We start from the raw sequence: 5278 nt of genomic DNA, 5'->3' as shown, positions 1-5278 counted from the left end.
ACAAAAGAAGAAAATGTGACATATTTCATCAGAAAAACAACCCACTTGGAAAATAGATCAAGGAGAGAAAAATTTTAAGAATTATTGGACTAGCTGAAAGCCTAGATGAAAAAAATGAACCTTGACATCACATTAAAGAACTTATAAAGGAAAACTGCCCTGACATCACAGAACTAGAGGGCAAAACAGGAATTGAAAGAACTCACTGATCACTTCCTAAAAGGGCTCCCAAAATAAGAACTTTCAAGAATATTTTAGCTAATTTCCAGAGCTATCAGGTCAAGGAGAGTAGCCAGAAAGGCATAATTCAGATACCATGGAGTCATAGTCAGGATTGCACAAGATATAATAACTATTACTAAAAATGAATGTATGTGTAGGGGGTTGGGATATGATATTCTTGAAGGCAGAGGAGCCAGGATTACAATCAGGAATAACTTACTCAGCAAATCAAAATACAATCCTATAGAGAGAAAATTGATAGTTAATAACTAGAAAACTTTCAAGCATTTCTGATAAGAGGTTATAACTGAATGGGAAACATGACATTCAAACATTAGACTCAGGAGAACATTAAAAGATAAACATGAATGAAAAATCATAAATGATTTAATAAGAACAAACTGTTTACATTCCTATATAGGGAAATAATACATGTAACTCCTAAGAACTTTATTTTTAGGGCAGCTAGAAAGACTCAACTTAGACAAAGGTTATGAGTGAGCTCATTATGTTGGTATAATCTGAAAAAGAAAAAGAAGGGTGAGAAAGAGGAATGCATTGGGAGAAGGGAGAAAGGAGAGGAAGAATGGGGAAAATAATCTCACATAAAAGAGCAAAAAAAGGAAGAGATTTTACCATGAAGGAGAAAGTGGAGTTGGGACATGGACAATGCTTGAGCCTTACTCTCATCTGAAACAGTTAAGTAGGGAAGACTACACACACACACACACACACACACACACACACACACGGTTGTATATAGACTAGATTAGAAGAGAATAGAGGACTAGAAGAGACCATAATAGTCTTCAGAGCAGGGAATTGGTAGGGGAAGGGACTGAGAGAAATGAGGGGTGTTAAGAGAGAGAGTAGATTAAGGGTGGTATTGATAAAACCTAAACAGATTTTTGAAGAGGGATCAGGGTAAAAAATAGAAGGATAAATAGAAGAGAGTTAGAAATAGACAGTTAGCAATAATAATTGTCAGTATGAATGGAATGAACTAACCTATAAAATGAAAGAGAATGACAGAATGTATTAGATTAGAATTCCACCTTATGCTGGAGACACTTTTGAAATGGAAAGACACATTCAGTGTTAAAATAAGGGGCCAGAACAGAATCAATTATGCTTTAGCTGTTGTAGAAAAAGGCAGAATTAGCAATCATGATCTTAAATGAAGCAAAAGCAAAAATATATCTGATTAAAAGGGATAATCAGGTAAACTACATTTTGCCTAAAAGACATCATAGACAATGAAGTAATATTAATACTAAACATATATACATCAAATGAAAAAGCATCCAAATTCTTGAGGAAAAATTAAATGAATTATAGGAGGAAATAGATAGTATAAGGATGCTGGCGTGGGAACTCAATTTATCCCTCTCAGACCTAGAAAAATATAACCATAAAATAAATAAGAAAACATTAAAAACAAAATTTTAGAAAAAGTTACATATGTTATACTTCTAGAGAATTTTGAATTGAGAATAAAAAGAAGTATAACTTTTTCTTACATGAACGTGGCACCTCACAAAAATTGACTATGTATTAAGACATAAAAGCCTCTCAAGGAAATGCAGAAAAGCAGAAATATTAAATGCATCCTGTTCAAACTAGAAGAGACTGTTCTTTCCCTCAGAGCAGGCATGAGCAAGGGGTGCCTGTTAGAATTAGTTACAAGTGACAAAGATCATGCCTGTCTTTTAGCTGTAGTTGGGATAACTATTTTCTAGGAATCTTGATAAAAGTTTAGTTGTTCTCAGTGTGCAGTGATTATTGCTATAGCACAATTTTTATGGGAATCCTAAAGCTTGAGAAGTTGTCACAGTGGAAAAGAGAAGTTGTGTATCATAGATAAACTATATTATCTTGAACAGTCTTTGGAGCAGATTGCTCCATGAGAATTTTAGATTGAGAGAAGCATGAGATCCGTACAATAATTTTCAGGGTTATTTGCTTCTTTTACTCTCTGCTGCCTCTGAATTGAGGTTTGTAGTGGTTGCCAGCTGCCTTTGGACTGGGGCCTGTCAAAATGAGAGGGTTAGGAAGGAGGTTTGGGGAGTAGATAAAGTCAGATAGCTTGATGTAAGAGCATTAAACTTTTCCTACCATTTTTTCAATGTTTTATAAACTATGTGGCCACAATATGTTGAGTATCTGAGACCTACAAATGTGGGGATTTTGGAAAGGGAGTCCAGACATTGAGCCAGAGTTTTAGAGATATAAATTAAAGAATTTAGATAGTTTATCAAATTTTGATAAACATTTTGATAGTTTTGATAGCAATCTTCCATTGTATTCCAAGATAATTTTGAATCTGGTCAGTTCAAACTGCTTAAATCCAGGGAATAGTTTAGTCCCTTATAGTATGAGTCCTTTTTGGTAGCCAATGGAGATATTTCAGCCTTGGAAATAGGCTGTACCATGCATCTATGGGAAAGCAACTGAAATCATTTTTGGCCTGGTAGATTCAAGAGAATGCTCCCTTGATGGATAATTAGTATAGTGGCATTAAGAGAAGCATTACACAAAACAATTTGGACTGATTTTGTTGGATATATGCAGTATTTCATAATGATTGCATAGTTTCATATGTGAATCATTAGACTAGGAAAGTCTTTCCTTTGTCACACCTTCGCATCTTTATCCAATTTAGAGTCTGAGTAGATAATGGTAGTAAAGGACATCTTTGACTTTTCCTTTTTAACAATCCTGAGAACCTTGTAGTTCCCAGAATGTGAATTTTATGGCCATGGCCCATTCTCCAATTCAAAGTCATCAAAGGTGAAACTTAGCAAGGAAACTACCATTTATTTATGAGAAGCACTGGAGACATATTGACTAAGTCTTTTAAAAAGCTGACTTAAATACAAGTGCTCAAAAAATATATCAGGGGACCAAAACCTTAGTGAAATGAACTTGTAGTCTGGAATATCTGGAAACAACTGGTGTAAAATCATTGATTCTGATATTTGATGGATCTACATTTTTACCATAACAAATGAATCCAAGTGTGAATGTGAATGAAAAGGAGGAGATAAATATCAATGTCACCAAGGTTGTCTTTTGGGTCAAGGGATACAGAACCTTTAATGCAGCTTCTTTTGCCATTTGGAGATCAGATCTGATACATAGATACAGAGTAGGATAAGGTCATTTAGTCCAATCTCACTAATTGACGGATGAAGAAACTGAGGCTCAGGGGTATGAAATGACTTGTAAATAGCAGAGCTGGCATTTGAAGTCAATTTCTTTGATTCCAAATCAAGCACTCTCGCTTTTATATGCATAAGGATGGGGTTTACTTTTTGTGAATTTTGGGTATGACATGTTTGAATAATTTTAATTTTTTAACAGTATATCTTGTTATGATGTAATAAAAACCTTTAGAATATATAAGGCTTTAGAGAGAGTAGAATCTGAAACTTCACTGGCTAAACAATATGTAGGCCAAAGAATTCAATATAAAGGAGATCATCAGAGGACAAGAGATGAGCAGAGAGTGTGTGTTGATTATCTGAGTTCTGCCTTATGTACATAAGTTTAATATTAAGAATCATATAGATAGGCAGAAGTTCAGCTTCATGCCATAAGTGGTCTTCCTGATGATAAGCTCACTATTAAGGCTGGCAGTCCACCTCTGAGACCAAAAGCTACCAGTACAACCAAAGAAAAAGCACGCTTTGCCAATTCACAGCGTTGTCACCAAAGCAAAAGAAAGAGCTCTCTGATATAGCTCACCAAATTTTTGCTCCAGGCAAGGGAATCCTGACCCAGGATGAATCCACAGGCAGCATTGCAAAGTGGCTGCAATCCATTGGAACTGAGAACACAGAAGAAAATCTCTGCCTTTATAGACGGTTACCTCTGACAGTAGATGATCGAGTGAACAACTGCATTGGAGGTGTCATCCTTTTCCATAAGATGATCTACCAGAAAGTGGATGATGGTCATCCCTTTTCCAAAGTCATAAAGACCAAGGGTGGTGATGTGGCCATCAAGGTGGACAAAGGTGTCATGCCGCTGGCAGAGGCCAATGGGGAGACTACCACCCAAGGTCTGGATGGGCTAGCTGAGCACTGTGCCCAGTATAAGAAAGATGGGGCTGACTTTGCCAAGTGGCGTTATGTCCTGAAGATTGGGGAAAAGACACCTTCTCCACTTGCCATCATGGAGAATGCCAATGTTCTGGCCCAACTTACCAGCAGAATGACCTTGTCCCCATTGTGGAGCCAGAGATCCTCCTTGATGGAGAACATGATCTGAAGTGTTGCCAGTAGATCACTGAGAAGGTTTTGGCTACTGTCTACAAAGCTCTGAATGACCACCATATCTATCTGGAGGGGACCTTGCTGAAGCCCAACATGGTCACTCTTGGCCATGCTTGTACCCAGAAATATTTGAATGAGGAGATTGCAAAGGCAACTATAACTGCTCTTCACTGGACTATGCCTCCTGCAGCCACTGGTATCACCTTCCTGTCTGGAGGTCAGAGTGAGGAGGATGCCTCCATCAACCTCCATGGCATCAGCACCAGAACCTGCCCTTGCTGAAGCCACGCTGACCTTTTCTTATGGCTGAGCCCTGAAGGCATCTGCCCTTATGACTTGGGATGGAAAGAAGGAAAATGTCCAGGCTGCCTAAGAGGAATATACTAAGGGGGCCATGGCTAATAACTGGGCTGCTCAAGGCAAGTATACTCCATCTGGAAAGTCAGGAGCTGCAGCCAGAGAGTCCCTCTTTCACCATGCCTACTAAGTCAAGGCCTTCCATCTAGGTATGCCCTGACATTCCAAGCCATTTTTCACAGTCCAGGGAGAGGCTGAGATTCCAGAGCTTTGTGCTGGCCTTCCCATCACTCCTAACTGGAGTGCTGTTGTTGCTCTGTGGTGAATCTAGTGACCCCTCCTCAGCCCACTTTTTCCAATAAACAAACATGTTAAATGGAAAAAAGAAAAAGAATCACATAGTTAAGTAATATAAGTTAACTATGTGGACATGAAACTCTATCTTTATTTTGTCTCTTAGACTATTACATAAGTAATTAATG

At 37.9% G+C, this 5278-nt stretch overlaps 1 pseudogene; it reads left to right on the top strand.

Moving 5' to 3' along the window:
• The first annotated feature begins 3229 nt into the window (after positions 1 to 3229).
• Positions 3230 to 4986, top strand: LOC100027239 (fructose-bisphosphate aldolase A-like; annotated as a pseudogene).
• Positions 4987 to 5278: the final 292 nt, after the last annotated feature.

Source organism: Monodelphis domestica, chromosome 1 (genome assembly GCF_027887165.1).
Source record: "Monodelphis domestica isolate mMonDom1 chromosome 1, mMonDom1.pri, whole genome shotgun sequence".
In the NCBI taxonomy this organism is placed as follows: Eukaryota; Metazoa; Chordata; class Mammalia; order Didelphimorphia; family Didelphidae; genus Monodelphis; species Monodelphis domestica.
The sequence above is the reverse complement of the archived record's forward strand: the minus strand, read 5'-3'. Positions and strand labels throughout refer to the sequence as shown.